Source organism: Podarcis melisellensis (assembly GCF_964234715.1).
Source record: "Podarcis melisellensis genome assembly, chromosome: 4".
Lineage (NCBI taxonomy): Eukaryota > Metazoa > Chordata > Lepidosauria > Squamata > Lacertidae > Podarcis > Podarcis melisellensis.
Genome location: NC_138531.1, coordinates 20031997 through 20057006, shown reverse-complemented (window position 1 = coordinate 20057006; position 25010 = coordinate 20031997). Strand labels below are relative to the sequence as shown.

Below are 25010 nucleotides of genomic sequence, written 5' to 3'. Positions count from 1 at the left end.
CTGCACTGTCAAAGTACTGCACTGTTCAACTTCAGTGACCCTTTGCTTGAAGGAGAAGCACTCCAAGTCTGGTTACTGGTACAGTGGTCAATAGCTCTGGTCTAATCCCAATATCCTCCAGCTGAAATATCCAAGACGAATTGCAACAGTAAAACTAAGATAATGAAAATGAGTTTCCAGGAAATTTAAATATTTTGTGCAGGAATGCTGAGCACAGCTCTTTTTGATCAGATTTCAGGACTGGCTGTTCCATCCAGCTGTCATATATTGTCCCTCAGGTAAATGTAATAGCAAGACAAACTCGACTACGAACGTAGGTTCCTTTGCTCTTTCATTTTTGCTGGAAGGTTTCCATCACCCCCTAGAAGGAGTCTAGGAATGCTGTGCAATAATCGTGCACAGGGGCTTTTGAAAGCTATTTTCAATTTTAAATGAAACAAAAAGTTCCAGTATGATTAAAATACCTTAGAGCAATAGAATTCTCTAGCGTATGTAACAACTACATAAATTATTGCAAGAGAAGGTTCTGCGGACTGTTGTAGAAATTGGTCCAAAGAGGCCCTCCTGTCTCATTGCACTTCATAGAAAGCCTAGGTCCAGGCTCTGAAAGATGTATTTTCACCTTTAAGAACATCCGAAGCAACACATGAGATGAATTTAGAGGGCCCCTCTGAGACAAAGGATCCACGGGAAATCTGTGTAAAGTTAATTCCAAATAAATGAATAAAATGCAAGTGCAAAATAATTCTATGAATTGGAGAAATGGAGAAACCAGTGGTCTTCAAGATGTTGTTCGTTTCAGCTCCCATCATCCTTCATTGTTGACCATGCTTGCTGCTGCTGATGCGAGACAGGCTCCAAATTTCTGCTATAGGCAATATGGCTGTCATGTTCTGAACTGGTCCTATAGCTGTTCCTTTGATAACCGCTTAATTTACCAACATCAGCTGATGACCATGCTTTGAAAAGCCTCAACTGATTATCATTGGACATTATGCTTCTGTTAAAGGAACAAGAGTAGCATGGGCTGTTTGTTTCTGATAAGCTGGCATCCCTCACAGATAGGCTTTTCCATATTAGACAGCCTGTGTGCTTTATTACTGAGCTGAAGTTTCTTAGGTCTCTTCCCGTTCTATTTTTCTGATATCTGAACCCTGTCATTCTTGTTGGCTTTTGCCAAATGAAGTGTTGCCTTTTGCAACGTTGCCAACCTACCCTCCCTCCCTCCCCCATCACGTGAAACCACCCAGAACTATTGGGTTGTGGTCTAATCTCCATTTCAATGCAAGCTGCAAGATGTTACAGTCTTGGCATGCTAAGCTCCAGCTGCAATTCGGATCAAAGAGCAGCTGAAATTAATGGTACAGAGAGCATAACTGTAAGAGCAGTCAGGTGTTTTTATAAGTGAAACGGGTCCTCAAAAGCGAAAGAGGAAACAAACAGATGAAACAGACTAGTCTCGATAGATATATTTATGAACGGACTAGGAATTGTCAACTCTTCCCTATTTAGTACAATAAAGTAATGGGATGTTAAAAACAGTGTAGCCTTTGATGAGGCAGGACTGTGCACGATATGGTGTTTTATTGCAGACCAGCAGCCCTGGAAGTCATTTGGCTTGCCTCGATTTTATGGGAGCTGAGCAGGCAACTTGGTGTTAACAGAATGGTTCTTGAACAATAGGAGTTTCTGGGGAAGGTTCCTGGGGCAGACAACATCCTGTTAAGGAAATATGAATGGACATAGGAGTACCAGAGAGGTCCAAGGAAGAGTCTACTAAGTGCTGGTGGCAGGATAAGGTGGAAGAAGGTTGGTTCTGGATCTCTCATATGGTTCTTCTGATAAGCCTCATGTTTATGTAACTCATGAATATGGTAAAGTGGCTTATCAGGAACATGGAGGCTAAGGTCTCGTGTTATTTGTCTCTGATGAGATAGAAGCACTTCCCCAAAGTCACATTTTAGCATCTTAAAAGGTAAAGGTAAAGGGACCCCTGACCATTAGGTCCAGTCGTGACCGATTCTGGGGTTGCGGTGCTCATCTCGCTTTATTGGCCAAGGGAGCCAGCGTACAGCTTCCGGGTCATGTGGCCAGCATGACTAAGCTGCTTCTAGTGAACCAGAGCAGTGCATGAAACGCTGTTTACCTTCCTGCCAGAGTGGTACCTATTTATCTACTTGCACTTTGATGTGCTTTCGAACTGCTAGGTTGGCAGGAGCTGTGACCGAGCAATGGGAGCTCACCCCTTTGCGGGGATTCGAATCGCTGACCTTCTGATCGGCAAGCCCTAGGCTCTGTGGTTTAACCCACAGTGCCACCCACGTCCTTTAGCATCTTAATTATCTATATATTTAAACTGGATTGTTTCTTAAAAACCCCACAGCAATCAGATAATTTCAAAATGCATGTCACAAAATGGTGGGATGGTATAATTCAGTGTTTCCCAAACTTGCATCTCCAGCTGTTTTTGGACTACAATTCTCACCATCCCTAGCTAGCAAGTGGTCAGGGATAATGGGAATTGTAGTCCGAAAACAGCTAGAGACCCAAGTTTGGAAAACACTGATGTAATACCTCCCAAACCAGGGATGTACAGTGGTACCTCCAGTTGCAGATGGGATCCGTTCCAGAGGTCCGGTTGGATCCTGCGCATGTGCGTGTGGCGAAACCCAGTCAAATACTTACAGGTTTTCCGCTTTTGCATCCTGAAGTTTACGTAACCAGAGGGTTATGTAATCAGAGGTACTACTGTATTTACAAAACTAAAGGTTACATTTATCTGGCTGGTGAAGTATTTTAGAAGGCTTCAGAATTAACGCCTGCAGTGAGGAATTCCATTAGCCATGCAGAGAAATCACTCCACATATTTATTCAGAAGTAAGCCCTCACTGAGTTCAATTATTCCTGGGTATAGAATGGGATTTATTTATTTAATTTTCCTCACGTTTACATCCTCTCTTTCGTCCATCTTGGAACCCAAAGTGGTACACAAGTGATGGCCTCCTTTGCCTGAAGACCATGCACCAGGCTGCGGCCAAAATGGTAAAAAAACCTTTAATGTACACTTAGTTGGGATATTTCAGAGTAAAACCATGGAATCCAATGAACCAGAGTTTCTGAAACATGTTGCTAGATGGCAACTCCCATCATTCTTGACCTCTGCCCATGCTCTGACTGCGTCTGATGGGAGTTGGAGTCCAGCCACATCTGGAGGTCAACATGTCCCTCACCCTTGATTTACCTCCTGCCACTTCCAGTAAACAAACACACTCTGTTCAGGTAGCGGCTGTCTCTCATAACTGCAACATGTGTCCCACAGGCAGAAATGACTGCACATAAAAGTATTGGACACAGGTGTCTGGGTGTCAAAGATCATTCCCTGCTTGTACGCTCCATAAGGATACAGACAAATGTGTGAAACAGGCCGGGGGGTCATTCAATGTGGGTGCTGTATCGGTGACCCCCCCCCCAGGTCACAGGTCGCGTTGCTTTTGGTACTGTACCAGATTAAATCCCCGCCTTCTGCGGTTAATAAAATAACCCGCGGCATGCTGAAAGAATGCCTGTGCATCTGAATGTTATTTAAAACAAGAGCACCAAACAATCACTCTGGATCAATTAAATTAAGGACCAGATTCTCAGAATCAAGTGTTAATAATGAGTGTTCTTTCCTCTTTTCCCCCTTTTGTTAAGTGCAGTGCAGGGTGGTAGTGATTCAGAGAGATTATAGCTGAGGAGCAGTGGTGGTTGGTGCCCATTGAAATTGGTAGGGCTGAAGGCAGGGAGACAAACAGCAGGTGGCGCAGGAACCAATGGCAGGCAAAGCCCACTAATTCTTTGTCCCCATCCTTCTTCCTGCTGAGTTCTGCTAGAGCAGGGGTCAGCAACCTTTTACAGCCGAGGGCCGGTCCACTGTCCTTCAGACCATGTGGTAGGCCAGACTATTTTTTTTTGGGGGGGGTGAACAAATTCCTATGCCCCACAAAGAACCCAGAGATGCTTTTTAAATAAAAGCACACATTCTACTCATGTAAAATCACACTGATTCCTGGACCATCCATGGGCCAGATTGAGAAGGCAATTGGGCCGCATCTGGCCCCCGGGCCTTAGGTTGCCTACCCCTGTTCTAGAACAACACTGAGGCTTAGGACGAGGAAGTTGACAAGGGATGCTTCTCTGTGGAATGGCTTTAACTAAGAAAGTGAGTGGTAGCTGAGTTTGGTGGGGGCAATGCCTCATTTGCTATCATGCACCAACCTCCATTGATGGGGAGGGAAGAGTATTTTTTTAAATTAAAAAATCCCTTTTTGAGAGAGAAATTGTATTTTTCGTTCTATAAGACTCACCAGACCACAAGACGCAACTAGTTTTTGGAAGAGGAAAACAAGAAAAAAAATATTCTGAATCTCAGAAGCCAGAACAGCAAGAGGGATCGCTGCGCAGTGAAAGCAGCAATCCCTCTTGCTGTTCTGGCTTCTGGGATAGCTGCGCAGCCTGCATTCGCTCCATAAGACACACACACATTTCCCCTTACTTTTTAGGAGGGGAAAAGTGAGTCTTATAGAGCAAAAAATACAGTATATTGAAATGCAAACACTTTGTTTTCATGCCCCAGCTGTTTTCTTTACCAAAAAATGTCCTGTTTGCCAGGGCAAGGAACAGCTTGCATTCATTATTCAATGGCAGGGAAGTTTTGACTAGCGCTGAAGTTGCTTCTCTTCGAAGGGGAGAGAAAGTAGTTCAACACAAGTTCACAGGGCTGCATGAATTGGCTTCTGGGACACTTGCTAAAAAATTGTTATGTTCAGAAATGTTACTATGATTTTTTAGTTAGTCACTCAGTGTGTGCCACAACTCTACAATTCTATGATTCTATGCTTTTTGACCATCACCTAGTAGCACTGGCATTGGACAAGCTTTGGGCAAACTAATGCCAGTGTCCTGGAAGAAGCAACGATCACCAGTGTCAAAGCAATGATTCTTCAACATCAGCTTCATTGGACTGGTCATGTTGTTCGGATGCCTGATTATTGTCTTCCAAAGCAACTACTCTATTCCAAACTTAAAGATGGAAAGCATAATGCTAGTGGTCAACAAAAAAGGTTTAAAGATCTCTTAAGACATATCTTTAAAAATGTAGTCTAAACACCAACAACTGGGAAACACTGGCCTGCAACCGTTCCAATTGGAGAACAGCCTTTACCAAAGGTGTTGTGGACTTTGAAGACACTCAAACTCATGACAAAAGGGAGAAATGTGCTAAGAGGAAGGCATGTTTGGCAAACTCTCACTGTGATCAACTCCCAACTAGAAACCTCTGTCCCTACTGTGGAAAGATGTGTGGATCCAGAATTGACCTCCACAGTCACTTACAGACTCACCGTGAAGTGCTCATAGAAGACAATCTTACTCGGCTTGATTTCATTTCTCCCTGTGCAGTGGTACCTTGGGTTAAGAACTTAATTCGTTCTGGAGGTCTGTTCTTAACCTGAAACTGTTCTTAACCTGAGGTTTCACTTTAGCTAATGGGGCCTCCCACTGCCACCGCGCCACCGGAGCACAACTTTTGTTCTCATCCTGAATCAAAGTTCTTAACACGAGGTACTATTTCTGGGTTAGTGGAATCTGTAACCTGAAGCGTCTGTAACCCGAGGTACCAATGTATTATACTAATGTTTCCAAACGGTAATAAAGTACAAATAAATGCATAAATATGTATGGTGGTTTATCTTTGCAAATTAGATTTCTCTTGTAAAGCTTGTATACTATAAAAGCCTGTATACTATATAAAAATTGACATTTATTGAAAATACTGTTTTTTCTTCTTACAGTGGAGAACGAAGAGGGATTTTTCCATGGAGGGTACTGCTAAAAAACATATAAACCCTGTGTTCTTTATTTCATAAGCCCCAGGTTTGTTGTGTAATTAACATAGAAATTTTGGGTTGCGCATGCAAACTGAAAGGCAGTTTTCAGCTTTTCTTTCCATGACCTAATGTCAAGTCACTAAAATACGTTTTTCTTCACTGGATCAAATTTTTGCTACATGGAATAATTATTTTGATGTTATAAACTGGCATACTCTTTGGTCTTCTGTAAGTTGTATAATGAAGAAAGAACCAGGTGCTTGTAGCATTAAACGTATTGAACAATGATAGTCACCTGATTTGATGATTCCTACTTTGGCCGCTCTTTCAGTGTCAACAGTTATTCAGTAACCACTGTTCACCACCCACTGGCTGGTTTTTCGTTTCAGTTTTTTATTATTATTTTAAAAAGAGGTCCACTTTATTCAAAGAATATGCATGTCACCCAAGCACAAACCTTTCCCCCTTAATTTTTATTGACTTCTAAAAAAAGCAAAAACTGGAATATTCTCCCTCTCCTTTTCCCCAAACCCAAAGGCATAGCTCAGATGCAAACAATAATATCAATATGGAGGAAAATATTAACAACCATATATTACAGAATGCGTCAGATACAGTTTGTCTTAGAGTCATTGTTCATTTGCTGGATGAATAGCCACCAGACTGCCACGAATGTCTCTCCTTTCTTTTGCCACACAGGTTTTGTGTGTGTGTGTGTGTGTGTGTGTGTGTGCGAGAGAGAGAGAGAGAGAGAGAGAGAGAGAGAGAGAGAGAGAGAGAGAGAGAGAGAGTTTTCCAGAAAGTGTTATGCTCCAGATTATGCCACTGATGTACATTTGGCTTCTTTCCAATTTCTAGCTATTAGTATTCAAGCTATTAGTATTAAGAAGCAACCAGTTAAGCATTTGTATACAGTACATTCACAACTTACACACATTTAACTTGTGTGCATTTAGTTTTATACGCTTGACAAAGTTAAAAAGAAAAAGAAAGGGGGAAGGGGGGGAGGGGCTGTAGCAACCACCATTGCACCCAATGTGCTTTGACCAGTGCTTCCCCCCCTTTAAAAATATTTCTCTCAAGAAAATCACCATTTTATAGTTCAAATCGGGAAAAATAAATGCAGCAAATGGCCAAAAGTACAAAGAACATGCATTACTCATATTGAGGCCAAACTTTCATCAGTAAAATAGCCCACATCTACATTCTACACTGCTTCACACATTAAACGCTTGCTTCCATCTGAGACTCAGGAAACACTGGGAAAGGAAATGAAGCCACCATTGGAGGTGGTAACAACAAAACTGACCAATCACAGTGCTAGATTCCAACTCCTACTTCTCACATTAAACGCCCGCTTCCATCTGAGACTCAGGAAACACTATGACAGGAAATGTGGCTGATTCACCATGCTAGAGAAGAAACTATTTTTTAAAAATTAGTTTCTTCTCCCCATAGATTCACAGAATATTTAGGGGTATGTGTACCCCTGTGTCTCCCCAGAAAAAAACCCCACACTGGTTTTGACTATATGTGATTTTGACTTTAGGCACTATCCCCAGAATGCATAAGTTGCACTCGATATGAGAAGCAGATATAGGGGAAGTGTTGAGTGCAGTGCACTGAATGCCAGTTATGCAATAGTGTTCTATTGTTTGTAAATCGTCTGCCAGAGCTGTTCCGTTTACTCTGAAGGAATAAGTAACTGCCGAGGAAGCAGATGGAAGGAAGCTTTTCTCCATATTGGGATCACTGAATGCTTAAAATTGAAGACATGTTTGCGGGCGTGTGTGTGTCCGCATGTGTATGGGAGTTTGTACCTTGAACACTTTTGGAAATACTATTTAAAACATAAATTTAAACACCCCAGAAGTGAATTATTTTATTAGCAACAACAAGGGACCTTATTCTACATGAGATGATGTTCTCTAATTTTCCATCTCCCCCACCCTCTTTTAATCCATAACTGCTGGTGGAATATTATTCACACATGGACTATGTATTTTCTCCAGTATAGTAAATTAACTTGAGAAGGTTGACAGCTCTTGTTTCTGTTTACCACACAAATAGTATTAATAGTGGAGTTGCATGAAATAAATGTCAGGTTGTGCGACTATTTATCGGAGCTGAGGAACCTCTCCTGTTACAGAAGGTGCAGGATAACTAAGCACTGTTGCTGGTCATCAAAGGAACATAGTTCTAACACTCTGTGTGGTTCCATATAATTCCATAGTAGACCTAATATGCCATTGTCCCCTGTGGGATAAATCAGCCTCATATAACCAACATACTTATGAAGGGGTTAAGTCCACAGAGTCTTGCCAGGCTTAGCTAGGTCACACCGTCTCACCTTGGGAAGAAGGCTTACCAAACTCTTTGTTCTCTCACTTCAACCATATGAACCCTAGCAGTAAGGAAGTCTAAGCTGGATGCTCCAAATTTAGACCACATGGCTTAAGCATGCCATTTTTGCCTTTCTATTCAAATAATTTAGAAACTCTTACAATTTTTGGAATCTAAGTTAAACTGTCTGTCTTTTCTTGCTGCTGTATAAAACGACACATGAATCTACCTTTGAAGAGTTTGTAAATCAATCATTTTTAACTTACTAAACATGTGGTCTCTTTCTATGCTAAGGGGAGTGGGGAACTTTGGAAGGAACTTAGAAATGGATATTACAATGGTCTAACAGGCTATATTTCCATGCTCTACTTTGCTGCATGTTTTGTAATTTTAAATCTCTGCTGGGGCTCACAAACCAAAGAGTATGTACCCCAAACCTGGACCTAGGAATCCAGGGAATTATAATTTTATATTTTACATACTATATTTTCTTTTTTAATTAAAATACAAAAACCACCATCCTGCATACAGCTTGTGAAAAACAAAAACAATGAAGGAGTGTCCCCACTCAGAAGAAGAAGACCACACTGTAATGAACACTAATGCTGGGATTGGAAGTCTGTGGCTGACACTTATTGTTGAACTCAAACTCCCATTAGTGGGGTAGGAGAGCCACGGGGTGGAATTCATATCTGGTAACCAATGTTTTCCTTCCTGCCGTTTACCTTCCCGCTGGAGTAGTACCTATTTATCTACTTGCACTTTGACGTGCTTTCAAACTGCTAGGTTGGAAGGAGCAGGGACTGAGAAACCGGAGCTCACCGGAACAGGGATTTGAACCACCAACCTTCTGATCGGCAAGTCCTAGGTGCTGTGGCTTAACCCACAGCGCCACCCTCAGTTCATGGGTAGATGAGTCTAAAAAGCCTAGCACACAAATTTTCGTGGCCCTCTAGCAGCTATGGTGGTTCATTTACCGAAAGTAATGTATTTAGTATTAACTGTGGAAGTGTATACTCAATTCTGACCAAACAAAGCCCCCTAGAGCAAAATCATCCTTGGAAGCCTACTTTGGTCAAGGAGAATTAACAGGGGCACATTTCCCCTGTCTCTCTCAACACAGGTCACCATATAGGGCAAGCAAATTGAAATAGATCTAGAAAATCAGTTTCCCCCAAGAGCACCTAGCAGGGGGAAGTAAGAGATGAGTGACTCAGGTATGAATTGTAATGGGTCATGTGTTTACTCATTGGCAGAAAGGGTGAAGGTGAAGATTCAGTGATGCTGTCTCCTGCTTTTTCCTCCCAGACAGATGGCAAAGCAGGAAAAGGTCGATAACTTTGTTAGACAAACTCACCAATATTCTTTTCCTTGCTGTCTCTTATCTGTTGTTCATTCCATCCTTCCCTTGACCTCCCGCTGGAGTGGGTTCATCAAGCACAGATAGACATCAGCAGCTGAAAATCAGATTTAGAGGTCAAAATATGTCCAGTCTTTCTCGATGTACAAGATGTTTTCCCCTTTATTTCCAGCACTGTTTTTAAAATTGCATCACCTCATTCTTTCACTGTCTTTTGTAGGAAATAATAGACCTTTGCTATCCCAATGAGATAGCATAGAAGCATGAGTCCGTTTGCGGCAGGTAACTTCCATGCAACTCATTTTAATACATCGAAATGGGCAGCTATTCCAGTAGTTTTTAAAAGAGCCAACAGTACCAAATATTGATCACATCCATATGCCCAACCTTGGGAGATTTGTCCCCCCTCTATTGTTAACGAATTCCAAAAGAGCAGTTCATAAAGAAGAGTACATGCAGGGAGTAGAACAGTCTGAAGACATGTTCTTTTGACAATAATGATGTAGGATTTATAGAGGACATCAAGAATAAGCTATGTTGTGATCACTCATAATGCAGCTTACTTTTTGCGATGCTCTTTGTACCCAGGCTAGAGCGATAATCCATCATGGACCTTTGAGTAATTAAAACAAGTCAGATAAATTGAAAGAGTCCATCTTTGGGTTTGGGGTTGTTTTTTGGGGGTTTTTTTACTCGTTAATAAATTTTGCATGACTTGGCCATCCTCTGTTCCCATGCAAATGACAGCAATATGGAAGAAAATTAAACATGTGTGCTCCAGCTTGGATCAAAATATAATTCAACTGTGGCCCTGGCAAAGACTGAGCTCCTGGCATCACATTTATATGTATGGATTGCACATCTGCCACACTGTCGCAAATATGCAGTAATGATCAGAACAGAATCTCTCTTTTTTTGGCATTTCCACTTGGTCAGAAATACTTATTTTAGAAATTTAAGCGTTGCTGCAGAACATATGGTTTAGATACTGGGAAATAGCTTTTTTTTTAGAGCTCATGTAGCATGGAGGCTAAGAGTATGAAGTGAGCCAGGATGGAAGGAAGTTCTGTTTCAAATTTCATCTCGACTATAATAGGGAAGTCTGCACCTCTTAACAAGGCAAGCAAGGCCTAAAAGGCAATAATAATAATAATAATAATAATAATAATAATAATAATAATAATACCCCCCATCTGACTGGGTTGCCCCAGCCACTTTGGGTGGCTTCCAGCATATACAGAAACATAAAAAAATCAAACATTAAAAACTTCTCTGTACAGGGCTGCCTTCAAATGTCTTCTAAAGGTAGTATAGTTACTTATCTCTTTGACGTCTGATGGGTGTTCCACAGGGCAGATGTGACCGCCGAGAAGGCCCTCTGCCTGGTTCCCTGTAAACTTACTTCTCGCAGTGAATGAACCACCAGAAGGCCCTCAGAGCTGGACATCAGTGTCTGGGCTGAATGGTTCTCTGGGCTTCTCCTAGCTAGAGTTCCCCCTGCACCCAGTCACACATCGATACACCCTTGGGGTGCTTTTGCTCGGCTAGAAGGTCTCCTTGAACTGTAATAATGCCTCTCACTTGATGCGTGTGCATGCCACCCAATTTTGTCTTGGCTACCCCAGGCTTAGGGACGTGGGTGGCGTTGTGGGTTAAACCACAGAGCCTAGGACTTGCCAATCAGAAGTTCGGTGGTTCGAATCCCTGTGACGGGGTGAGCACCAGTTGCTCGGTCCGTGCTCCTGCCAACCTAGCAGTTCGAAAGCATGTCAAAGTGCAAGTAGATAAATAGGTATCACTCCAGCGGGAAGGTAAACGGCATTTCCGTGCGCTGCTCTGGTTTGCCAGAAGCAGCTTAGTCATGCTGGCCACATGACCCAGAAACTGTACGCCGGCTCCCTCAGCCAATAAAGTGAGATGAGCGCCGCAACCCCAGAGTCGGTCATGACTGGACCTAATGGTCAGGGGTCCCTTTACCTTTACCTTTCCCCCGGCTTTATTCCCAAATCCTTCTAAATGTAGATCAAGTTACATACACATATGTCCAGATCCTGAAGCAGAGCTCTAAGGTACATGGCTAGGCAAAGTACCGGTACTATGGCGTAGTGAAATGTGAGTAGACATGAATAGGACGAACAGCTCACACAGGGCCCCCTGAATTATCCATGATTGACGTATGTGCATGAATTCATGCATTCACTCCGCCACCATGATCTATATGACCCCATATCTAAGGAAGAAATACATGGAGGGGAAGAATTATTATGTGAATTCCAGAGCCAGCCCATTGGATTGGAGTATAGTGCTTAATTTCATATAGGAAGATAGAATGCCCTTTGGGGTTTTTTTTTGATAGCCATATTTAGAACCTCACATATTTCATCCTTGCATTGTGTCACAAATGTGGATAGCCGAGTAGTTTCACTTGTCTAGAAGTGTGGCCAGGCTAACAATGCTGACTTTTAATACTTCCTGTGGAATGAGCTTTTAAAAGCTGTACGCAAGTGTTCACCATATGCCCCGCATACCCAATCTGTTGTGTGACTATGGGGCTGATTGCTTACTGCTGTTCTTCATGTCCCAGGACAACCTTAGTAAAGAGGGATTTTTCTTTTCTTAAAAAAGGATTTGGCTGGGGTGGCACACAATTAATACATAACATAAAACAAATGGGACCAGACTCAGTATATTAGTTAAACAAAACATGAAATAGATCTCATCCTAAAGTTCATTATGGCTTGCTTAGCTGTTGCAAACTAAGCACCAAATATCATTTTCTGGTGTTTGAGAGCACAAATGTGCATGCACACTAAGGTTACCAGACGTCCCCGTTTCCCGGGGACAGTCCCCGGATTTACAAATCAGTCCCCATACAAAATCCATTGAAGATGAAAAGTGTTCCCGGATTCATTGAAAAAAATCTGGTAACCTTAATGTACACTCCAACAAAAAGATATATTTGAGGCCAGATTGCTGATTTAAAGTGGCTACAATTGAAAGATGGTCCAAATGAATTAAACAGGATGACTGTCAAACAGGGATAAGTCCCAAAATCATCACAACACACATAAAGAATTGGGTAACCGAAATGTCCTCATGGCCGCTGAAATCATGGCATTATGTGTTACAACTGTGTCTATTGGAAGTAAAGTAGGCCTTTACTTTGTCTTGTGACCACAAAAGTACTGTCTAAAATAGAGATATCAAACTTCTGTCTCTTCTCAAACTATGCCTTGCCAACCAAGCAAAACAAAAGACTCTGGTTTTGCCCCTTGGATCACCAAAATCTGCTGCTGGGTCTGCCCCAGATCTGTCCAGTTCTTGGACTTAGCACCCTAGCTCTACCACTGACACATGCTATATTTGCTCTGCTCCAAAGATAGATATAGGATCAGTTTTGCAAGTTGGCAATGTTACTCATGATCCAGGAGCTGGAGAGGAATTCTTTCTTGCAAACTGATTTTACAGCACACGTACACAGTTAGCCTTCCTTCTAGGCTAATTGATGCTATCATAGCAATAAGGGTTTCTCTCTTTGTTGCTGAATAATAATAATAAGAGTTTGGATTTGAAATCCTGCTTTATCACTACCCTAAAGAGTCTCAAAGCGGCTAACATTCTCATTTTCCCTTCCTCCCCCACACAAACACTGTGAGGTGAGTGAGGCTGAGAGACTTCAAAGAAGTGTGACTGGCCCAAGGTCACCCAGCGGCTGCATGTGGAGGAGCGGAGACACGAACCCGGTTCTCCAGATTACAAGACTACCGCTCTTAACCACTACACCACACTGGCTATCAGTTTATAACAAAACCACATGCTTTATTAAGCAAAATATTAATATACTGCCGACTGATATAAAATATTGTGACTGTGTACAGCAACGATCTCTCACCCCTTTTCAGGTGGGTGCTGATTGCGGAACTTGCCTCCGTCCACCACCCTCAACCACTAGGGTCCACGTTATTAGGGGAATTCTCCGGCCAGCAGAATCAAGGGGCGGGGATCCCTTGCAAAATGCCAGCTTTAAATGGGCCAATCAGTGGCCCTGCCAGATGGGCAGTGCCTTGCTGGCTGGGCAGACATTGGCTACAGGCCATGTCCGTTCAGCCAGCAACACAAAAAAGTTGACCATGTCTGCCCTCCGCCGCACAGCTAGCCAAAAAGCAAAGGAGAAGACTGAAGAAAGAAGAAAGATAAGCAAGCCTAGGAGGAGAAAAGCAGATGGGAACGGCTTTAAATAATGTATAATAAAACCTAAAACATCATAGAAACAAGACAAAATAATCATTAAAACGATTGGCTAATCAAGGAAGTTTAAACAGCTGCATCAGCCTGTCAACAGAAAAAGGTCTTCAAGCAAATCCTGAAAATCATAAATGAGAATGTCTGCTGAAACTCTGCCTGAAGCGTATTCCACAGCATGGGAGCTGGCAAGCTTCTGACGCACAAGGGGCAACTAACAGTGTTTCCTCAGTTTGGTTTGGGGCTGCAACATAGGTGGAGTGTGAGTCATGGCCCTAAACAGCCATGGGGCTGGGGTTAACATTGGAGAGGGAAACATAGAGGCTTCATACAGGTGATATACATAGAGAGAATGCAATTTTCTGTATTTTGCTTGCAATGGAGACACAATTAGTTGGGATGAGAGACACATCTTTATCTATGGCTACACTCATGGAATTCCTTAGTCCACAAGGTTTGTCCACTTTTCTGCTGGGCAGATGAGGTTTTATATGGTGAGCCTTGCTAAAGGTATTATTATTATTATTATTATTATTATTATTATTATTATTATTATTATTATTATTCACTGATCCTGTAAACATGAAGGAGCGTCTTCACCCCCATCACTCAGTCCCGACACTGAGATCCAGCACCAAGGGCCTTCTGGTGGTTCCCTCACTGAGAAGTGAAGCTACAGGAAACCAGGCAGAGGGCCTTCTCAATAGTAGTGCCCACCCTGTGGAATGCCCTCCTAGCAGATGTTAAGAAGATGAGTAATTATATATAATTATATAACATTTAGGAAACATCTGAAGGTAGCCCTGTATAGGGAAGCTTTTTAAGATTTAACAGTTTACTATGATTTTATATACTTTTCTTATACATATGTTTTTATAGGGAGTGGGTGGCGTTGTGGTCTAAACCACTGAGCCTCTTGGGCTTGCTGATCGGAAGGTTGGCAGTTCAAATCTGTGTGACTGTGGTGAGCTCCTGTTGCTCTGTCCCAGCTCCTGCCAACCTAGCAGTTCAAAAGCAAACCAGTGGAAGTAGATAAATAGGTACCGCTGTGAAAGGAAGGTAAACAGTGTTTCTGTGCACTCTGGTTTCTTTCACAGTGTTCCATTGCACCAGAAGTGGTTTAGTCATGATTGCCACATGACCCGGAAAGCTGTCTGTGGACAAACACCGGCGCCCTCGGCCTGAAAGCGAGATGAGTGCCACAACCCCATTGTCGCCTTTGACTTAACCGTCCAGGGGTCCTTTTCCATTACCTTATGTTTTTATATATGTTGAAAGCTGCTCAGAGTGGCTGGGGCAACCCAGTCAGATAGGCAGGGTGTAAATTAATCATCATCATCATTGATATTTACATTCTTTTATTATGGTTTGGGTGATGTAATAGCAGATTGGGTGACAATATCTCTAGAGGCATTCAAATCAGTCCAGTTTTGAACCATCACACCAAATTGGGTGAAGTCATGTTTTGGTCTGTCGTTTTGATTCAAAATGGTGTCCAACATTCAAATGCAGACAAAGACCTCCTATACTGCAGGAGCCCTGATGCCAAACTGGGTGATGATATGGCGTCCGAACCCATAGAGATAAGACAGAGAAATCACTTTCCAAAATAGATTGCCATTCCTTCTTCCTACTCAATTTTAACAAGACCCATAAAAACATAGAACACTAATTGCTTGGATGAATCCGCTGTGGGCTTCAGACATAGCCTATAAATTTCACATGATTGGAAAGGTTTCCTGGGACGATATGCACCTGCAAATTGTTAGCCAACAGCCAGTGACACATTTTACGGTCCTTCAGCAGCTTCATAGTTTTATGCAGCTGTAGGACTACATGAATTCTGAATGCTTGACATTTGTCCTAAGTGGTGTTGACATTTCAGGGACTTAAAGAATCAAACAAAACACACAAGAACACAAATCCTTTGCATTTGATTTGCCCCATCAGCAGAAAAAGGAAGTCCTACCATCTCAGGAAGTTCAAATTATACTCAAAAGACATACAGCTGCAGAAATATAAAACAAGTAGTTGAAGGTCTGATTGCTATTAATGTACGGTATCTAGCCCTCCTTAATGGCTAGTTGCTTCCTGCTCCATAAGGTATCTATACACACACACACACACACACACAGAGAGAGAGAGAGAGAGAGAGATTAAATTTATTTCCATATTTATTATTTTCTCATGCTTATTTGCCAGACTACTAAGAACGTGGAGTTGTTTGTGAATAACCTCAAGAAGGAGCTCACAGGAGTCCATTTCTCATGTGAAAATTGCCATGCCATGGAAATCATTTATAAAGGTATAGGAACTCAGGAGCTCAGAAATACTAAGTCTGATCTATAAATTAATATTGTTCCTTCTGTCAACATTAGCAAAACAAGGAGCTCCCTCCCAAGGCATAGACCTTTCTGTTGAAAAATATCTCACATGGTCCAGAAAATGTGAACAATATTAAAACTTTTTGAAATAACTACGTCCACATTCAGCCTGCCAAAGGATGGCTGTCAGTTTCCAAAGCAGCAAATCAGTAAGAACAAAATTCAGAGCAATGTTTGGAGGCAATATACAGTGGTACTTCGGGTTAAGAACTTAATTTGTTCTGAGGTCCGTTCTTAACCTGAAACTGTTCTTAATCTGAGGTACCACTTTAGCTAATGAGGCCTCCCACTGCCGCTGCGCCACCGCACAATTTCTGTTCTCACCCTGAAGCAAAGTTCTTAACCCCAGGCACTATTTCTGGGTTAGTGGAGTCTGTAACCTGAAGCGTCTGTAAACTGAAGCGTCTGTAACCCGAGGTACCTCTGTACATCTATACCAGAGGAGGGGAACCTCTGTCCTGAGGGCAAAATACATCCACCCAAACTCCTTTATTTGACCCTTGAGATTGTCCCCAGGCCATACTCTCACTGGGCTGGCTTCACACCTTCCTTGTATTTTTGCTTGGCCGGAATTTGCCCTCAAACTCTGATAATGATCCTTGCTTGCTGGAATGGAGGATAGATAGGAGCGTTTGTAGACACTAGCCTACTGTATTAAGGTAACTTTCATATTTATTGATCCACCCACTTTTGCCTCTGCCCCCCACCCCCAAGTGCCTCCTGCAGGGTTGCCCAGAAGGGAATCTGAAAAAGACCCACCATATCAGAACTTCCAAGTGTCCCTATTTTCTAGGGACAGTCCCGGATTTACAGGAGCCGTCATGATTTCTGAGTTGATCCTGGAATGTCCCACTTTTCCTTAGGACGTCCCTATTTTCATTAGAGAAATGTTGAAGGGTCTGGAGTTATGCGACCCCTAGCCAAAGAGATGATTAACTATACAACTCTTAGAAGACATCTGAAGGCAGCCCTATATAAAGAAGTTTTTTTAAAAAAAGTTTAATGTTTGGTTTTTATATATATTGGAAGCCACCCAGAGTGGCTGGGGCAAACCAGTCAAATGGGCAGAGGATAATTATTAAATAGGATGTCTCTATTTTTGTTGGAGAAATATTGGAGAGTATTCCATGCCTGCTTTAAATACTTGATGGTGATTATGAGCAAAAGGAACATGACTATCTACTTTATGCTGTGTGTTTCCAAGATGGAACCAGCTTCAACTGAAGCCTTTCTGAAGTATGCATTTAAACCATTAGTAAAGGTAAAGGGACCCCTGACCATTAAGTCCAGTCGTGACTGACTCTGGGGTTGTGGCACTCATCTCGCTTTATTGGCAGAGGGAGCCAGTGTACAGCTTCCGGGTCATGTGGCAAACCAGAGCAGCGCATGGAAACGCCGTTTACCTTCCTGCTGGAGAGGTATCTATTTATCTACTTGCACTTTGACGTGCTTTCGAACTGCTAGGTTGGCAGGAGATTTTTTTAACCATTATAATCAATCAAATTTTATTGAACCAGTCTGCTGTTGTTTGAGGGTTGCTTTTCTTCAAGTGTTTAGCTCTGCAGATTTTTGCAGCTGTTAACAAGTTAACTATTACTTTCAGGTCTATTTCTAGCAAAGTTTTTGGTTCCAGAGATGAGGAGCCACCTCTCACTTAATTCATTGTGTTGCTGATTAAATCCCAAAACATCTGAATTTTTCAACATTCTGTGCAAACTAGGGTCTGTCAACCCTACTCTTTCAGCTTCCTGCTGAAGATCTTCATTTTTGAACAAGCCTTTTAGGTATTTCTTTTTAAATAGTCTATAGTTGTATTGGATTTCAGATCCACCCCCCCATATATGGAATTGCTTTTATATATGCAATGGTTTCAATTGTTTTTACATATAGAATTGATTTAATCATTTTATTGTTTTTGTTGTGAATCGCTTTGAATATTGCAAGAGAAGCAATCCATAAATGGAACTAATTAGTCAATAATTTGTTTTCCTTTCTTACAGTTTCATATTTTCTATGCTAAGAAAATATTGCTGTTCTACATAATCTGAAAAGTATTGGGAAAAGGGTGTTGGTTTTTTTTAAAAAAAAACATTTTAGAGTCTTCTTTATAAACTTACCTTCTGTTGAGCAAGTGGGATATACATTTTGTTAATAAATAAATGATCCCTGGGAGTATGGATACTGAGGTAAACAAGAATTCACTTCTGATCCAATAATGCCTGGTTATGTTAGGATTTCTGATAGTGTCAGTGCAGCACTTATAATAATTGAATCAGCCCCAGGAACTTAAAGATAATTGAGTTTTAATAGATACCCTGTATCCAGTGTGCCATTTATTATCAATTCTCTCTGTCATGTTACCCTTTAATACAAGGTAACAAACACTGAAGTAGTCAGGAATCATATCCTCAGTGGGAATATTCATGTAAATAAAGCAGGGCAGATACATTCCGTGTGCATTAATTAGCAAAATTAAATGTATACCTTCCCGCACAGGTTACATAATACCCACATTCTTAAAACTTGTCGTTTGCCATCTGTACTCAGCATGTTGTCACACATGATCGTTAACTTTGAAAAGCAAGTCTTGCTGAACAAAGGCCATGGAATAAATGGGTTGCCGTAAGAAAACAATTTAAAAAGAGTCACCTGTTGAGAAAAGACACTTAATCAAACCTTGGCTTAAAAGAGAGAGAGAGAGAGAGAGAGAGAGACCGAGAGACCACCCAAGATTAACAGACCACTCCCCACTCCCTATGCACACACCAGTTTAAAACCAGGTACGTTATAAGAAATGACTGATTGTAAGAGTTTCGGATCGAAACCATCCTTTCTAAAAGTAGACCTTTTAGAATACCAAAGGGATGAATTACATGCCGGATGATTGACTGCAGACGATGCAAACTGGAGCTGATTTAAAGGAAACGTTTGGAAGGACAGAAAGCCAGCTTGGTTTAAGGCAGGCACAGGCAGACTCGGCACTCCAGATGTTTTGAGGCTTCAATTCCAATTATCCCTGACCACTGGTCTTGTTAGCTAGGGATCATGGGAGTTGTAGTCCCAAAACATCTGGAGGGCCGAGGTTGCCTATGCCTGCTTTAAGGCAATAGCAATGGTCTTGGGGCCTGTGAGAACCAGATTTTGATTCTTGCTTTGCAGTAGTCAGCCGCACTCAGACCTACCTGGGAGACATCCCCATGCATGTGTGCAAGCGACTGGCATAGAAACAGCTACCTGACCTAATGTGCCTCTCAAAGGATTCATTTATTTTATTATTATTTTGGTGGGGGCAATGTCAAATAACAAATCTCCCTGGGAATATCAGAGAAAGGTTGCATAAAATGCCTTATAATAAACAAACAAATAAAACAAGCATTTCTTTTGCTCTTCTTTTAACAGAAGAGGAGCTATGACCTTCTTTGAGTTTGCGACTTCCATGTTTTGACACTCTTGCGAGCAACTCTCTCGTTTGTTTTTCAACAAGTCAACCAATGCTGTGTTATCAGAACAGCTCTAAGGGAGCCTGACCTGAAATCATGGTTCCTCTTCTTTTTTAGTTTTGGGTTGGGTTTTGTTGCCTTGGTTGAAAATAGGAATGGGATATAACCTGCCAGTTCCACTCTGCAGTTTATGTAGTTTTTGAGATAATGGCAATTTCCAATTCACAATATACCCGGACACCAAAGTAGGTCCAAAGAATTTCAGACCCTCCAAGTCTCCCTATTTTCCAGGGACATCCCTGATTTAGAGAAGCCATCTCAGTTTCTGAGTTGATCCTGGATTGTCCCACTTTTCCTTAGGATGTCCCTATTTTCATTGGAGAAATGTTGGAGGGTATGGAGTTATCCGACCCGCCGAGCCATCTGAACACAATCCTGTATAGGAAAGTGTTTAATGTTTAGTGCTTTATTATGTTTTTAAATTTCATTATGTTTTTATATATGTTTGGAAGAAAGGTGTCTCTGTCCAAGATGACCAAATGAAGGCATGGATGCTACAAGTGGCTCAGGTGACAGATGTTGTGTGGTACATTTGTAGCATATCTGTGTTTCGCCTGGGGAGGAGATGGGTTGTACAAGAGTACACTTTCTTGTACTCTTGCCCCAAAGATGCTGTCTGAAGCAACAGCTTCTTATGTACTGTGACTAAGATATCTGTTTCATTGCCATGAATGAATTTGGGAATTGGACAAAAAAGGAATGGACTAGAAGGCTTGGCGGATGTTCTTTAAAGGTCAGTGGCCAGACTGTACCAGCCATGCCTCATTAGGGAAATTTCAGGTCAAAGGCCTGGAAGAACTTGGAAATAATTGGAACGCAAGGAGAGGCTATGGGGAGAATATGCATCCTCATTCCAGTCCCCACGTAAGAGGAGGGAGTTAATCTGTGTCTGTAAAAGCAAATGTAGTTTTGGGAATGGATAGGGATCAAGTGTGCTGCTTTGTCCCCACAACTGATGTCATGCACACGCATCACATGACATGCTGACACTATGCACACATGTCACATGACATACTAACATATCACATGCATGCGCGAGTGAGACAGGCAAGCCCCATGTGTTGTGCGATTAAGGTAAGTGCACCATGCAGTGTGCGTACACAGCCTCTGCATTTGGGGGCGGCTCCCTGCTTGATTTTTTTTTGGGGGGGGCCCTTGGTCTCCCCGGTGCCCCAGATGGTGCCTGTGATAGAATATTCACTCCCCAGAGACAGATTTGGGGCTGGAAGCATATTTCAGGGTGCAACTAGGGTTCTGATGTAGAGCAAGGGCTTTGCTGTATGGATGAATGATTAAACTCTTTGCCTCCAACTGTTGCCTACCTATAGCTTTGTAAATCAGGGCAGGGAAACTGGATCCAGGCAGTGGGGCAGATCCTTATCTCCCCCACCCACAGTGGGCCAGGTTTGACAGGTGATGTGAGATGACCTGTTTTTGCCTGCAGAATTTGCAATCTGCAGGTAAAGGCACCACATATTGCAGCTGATCATATTGTGGTTGTTTAGTCGTCTTAGTCGTGTTCGACTCTCCGTGACCCCATGAACCAGAGCATGCCTTGGAAACTCTCACTTTCTTCTCAAAGCTCCTCCTTTTTTATGTCCATGGAGTTTTCTTGGCAAAATACTGGAGTGGATTGCCAGTTCCTTCTCCTGGTGGATCACATTTAGTTTAAACTCTCGGCTCTGACCTGTCCGTCTTGGGTGGCCCTGCACGGCATAGCTCAAAGCTTCTTGGAGTTATTCAAGCCCCTTCGCCACGGCAAGGCAGTGATACATGAAGGGGCAGGTGATCACAGAACCATAGAAGGGACCCTGGGGATCATTCAGCCCAACCCCCTGCAATATAGGAATACACAATTGTCCCATACAGGGATTGAACCTGCAACCTTGGCATTATCAGCACCACACTCAAATTGACTGAGCTATCCAGCTGATCAGGGCTTGCATGGCGTGGTAATGCAGGCAATGGCTTTTCCACTTGCCTTGCCTCACCTCCCAGCCCCGGGAGCCTTTCCCAGACCATGACTTTGAGAATAGCAGAAGCAGCTGGGGAGAGAGGAGTTCAGGGACAGTTTTTTAAAAATTATTTTATAAGTTATGTGTCCTTGTTTCTCAATTTAATCCTTTTACATGGTTTTGTATGACTTGTGGTCTTTTATGCATTGCGATTTGCTGCTATTTTTATCGATTACAGATGAGTAATTATTTATTATAATTGATAAGTGTAAACTGTTTATTGCTTGCTGATGTTTAATTTTAGTGTTTACTATTGGATTCTAATGGATCATTGCATATGGCTTTATTTGAGTTAAGTTGTCTATTTTAAAGTGACTTTTTATATAGGATCAGAATGTTACTGTTAATGTCTGATGTTTTATTGTTATTTTTTGTGAGTGTTGAAAGCCACCCAGAGTGGCTGAAGCAACCAACCCACCCAGATGGGTGGGGTATAAATTTGAAAAAAAATTATTATTTATTATTATTAGTGGTGCCTAAATAAACCCAAGATTACAAACAGCACCGCTATCTCCCCACACTATTGCTTTCCTGTGATTTCTCTTCCAAGAGAAAGCCATAACTGGGTAAGTGCTACCCATGGAACAACTAGCCATTCTGAGAATTGGGTGAAATGTCAGGAATGCCCTTTCCCCCCAATTCTTCCTGTGTTCTGTCTGTGTTTCTTCCAGATATTGCTGAACAGCCAGTGTCGATCCTCTCTTTCCAGCGCTCTAATTACAAACTAACTTCTCCCAGTGTTGCAAGTGCTACTAAAAGGAATGCCATTAATTTTTCTCCTTTCTTCTTCTGACTTTGTCTGCTGCTATGGGTGCAGAGATACAGGGAAGAGCAGCAGAGACCACCAGCAAGTAGCAGCTGTGATGTAAAACAGCAGGAAAGAGTTGTTCAGATGGGAAGAAAAAGAAGGGGCCTCACCTTCTTCGGTAAAGGTTTGCGACAACATGAAAGGCATGAACTGTGAAACTAAATAAAGGCTTGACACACAAAAAGAAGGATTTAAACCAAAGTGAAAGAATGTGGGAGGTTGCATTTTTTTTAGAAAACCAAAACCACGAAAACATCGTGACATCTATTTTCTTACAACCACCCCCAGACCTTTTAAACAGCATCATGTTTTAGCAATAGAATGGAGAACGTTTCTCTAAAATAGGAAGTTTGCAGCTGAAACCGGAAGCCTTACTGTTGCCAAATTCTGCTAGACTTCCTTCGAAAACACTGTCATGTCGAATCGTGTAGATTTTCTCAATAAATATTCTGTTGATTTTGGAAATCTCAGGCTGAGCTACCTCTCAAGGTTATGGTTCAAAAGCATTTTGAATGTGCATTCTGGGAAATGATATACAATGAGTTGAAAAAAAATGTTTTATATAACTTTTGTGGGGGGGAAAACCAGAAGCAGAGAAAATATATGATGCAGTGGAAAAAGTTTGATAATGGAAACCATGGAGGGGTGGAGGAAAGTTCAAGGTTTCAGGAATTCTGAATGTTGATGATGATGATTAATGTTTGAATTTAAATGTATAGAGTAAAACTGAATAATTTTTTTTTTGGGGGGGGGGTAAAAAATAAATAAAACAGGCATGAGCCAGGAAAAAATAATAAAATTGCAATGTGGCTATCTTGGAGTGACCAATTCAACTTAGAAGAGAAGCAAAAATGGTTACCAAGAGAGATACCTTTGCTGAAACCTGGACTCCCTTCTTTTCATATGTAAGCGAAGGAGATAACAATTCTTTCCCACCAACAAGCACATTGCCTGGCCCCCACAATTGAGGGAGGTGACGCCATGTGCCATGTGTGAGTGACATCACCACGCCAGTGATAGTTGTGTTTTAAAATGTGTGCACTCAAACATGCGGTATTCCAATTTGGATACACGCATTTAATAGAGAAGTTGAACAAATTCAAGCAACCTTTCTTCGTAAAATCCTTGGTGCCCCTAAATGCGTAAATTATTTAACCTTATGTGCTGAATCTGGTCAGCATCTGACCAAAAACCAATGCATGGCTCTCCACAATCAAAGCCTGGCTGAAAGTCCATTTTAGAACAACATCTAACTCCTTCTTAACCTCTATGCTTGAAGACCGTATTTTATCTAGATGGTATAGAGCAGGGGTGGCCAACTCCCAAGAGACTGCGATCTATTCACAGATTTAAAAACTGGCAGTGATCTACCCCCTTTTTGGGGATTCAGGTCAAAGTTGTTGAACTTTTTTAAGGAAGGAGGACAGCCAGGGGTACAGGGCTAAGTTGTTGAGCTTTTTGAGAGAGGTGGGAAGCCCCAATTTTTGAGAATTCAAACCTAAGCTCAAGGGAGAATGGGGAACAGCCACTCACCAACGGATTGCTGGAGAAACAAACAGCCTCAGTGAGTAAACTCCGTCTTCCGTTCTGCAGATCATGTGACAATGGAGGGTGGGGCAGGATTCTATTTTAACAACGCTAAGGAAAAGGACACAGCGATCGACCTGGGGATCTCCCAGTAGATCGTGATTGACCTGTTGGACATCCCTGGTATAGAGCAATTCAAGACAAAATCTGTAGTTTGGCCATTGCCCTCGAGAACCTCAAAGTACGTGATGAAAATCAAGCAGTGGCTCTAAGACCACGAAAGACAGCACTTGTTACCTCATACTCTGAGCTCTTGTTCTCCAGAGGCCTTAAGTATCAAAACATCCCACGGGACCTGTGCCAAATATCTAAAGGATCTACTACTCCCTTCCCATCGAAGAGCTTTTATGCTTGTGAGACTAAATGCTTTCCCCTCCTCAGTGACCAAAGGCAGATTCTCACACATTCCATTTCAAGCCCCTTTGTGTGCCTGCAATCAAGAAGTACCTGATTCAATGGACCACATTCTCTTAGATTGTCCTTTACACAGCAAACCTTGTCAGCTGATGCTGAGCAAAATGTTGGACATCTGGCCCACAACTCCGAGAAGAAGCCAAATGGGGTTTCTCCTGGCAGATTGGGACAAGGATATTACTGCTTTAGAAGCTTCCCTTTTAGCCACAGTTTTACCAGAAAGGGTTCCCAATGAACTATCCTTTTGGGAAATAGACATGACATAGCAGAATATCCAAATGCACACAACCATAGTGTGACCTTATGGCCCTTGATAGCTTCACCCTTGTCTTTTTAATTATTCCAGTTACGTGAAATGTTTTATACTGTGATGCCAATAAAGGTATTTGATTGATTGTTTGAACACACCCTCCAACCCCAAGACTTCTATATTGGCAAAACCTATTTGGTGTTTCACAACTTTCTGACTAGTTGCAGGACCTTAGCCAGA

General features: G+C 42.0%; 1 long non-coding RNA gene across 2 annotated transcripts in view; it reads right to left on the bottom strand.

Annotated features, from left to right (window-relative positions):
• LOC309368346 overlaps positions 1-24112 on the bottom strand; it is a 49210-nt gene extending 25098 nt beyond the window's left edge. The window contains exons 1-3 of one of the 2 annotated variants that reach the window (XR_014167712.1): positions 24053-24112; positions 18709-18845; positions 9568-9667 (exon numbers count right to left, since the gene is read on the bottom strand). This is a non-coding gene — a long non-coding RNA (uncharacterized lncRNA). The remainder of the gene's footprint in view (positions 1-9567; positions 9668-18708; positions 18846-24052) is intronic. The other variant, XR_014167713.1, reaches the window with a different exon arrangement.
• Between the last annotated feature and the right edge of the window lie 898 nt (positions 24113-25010).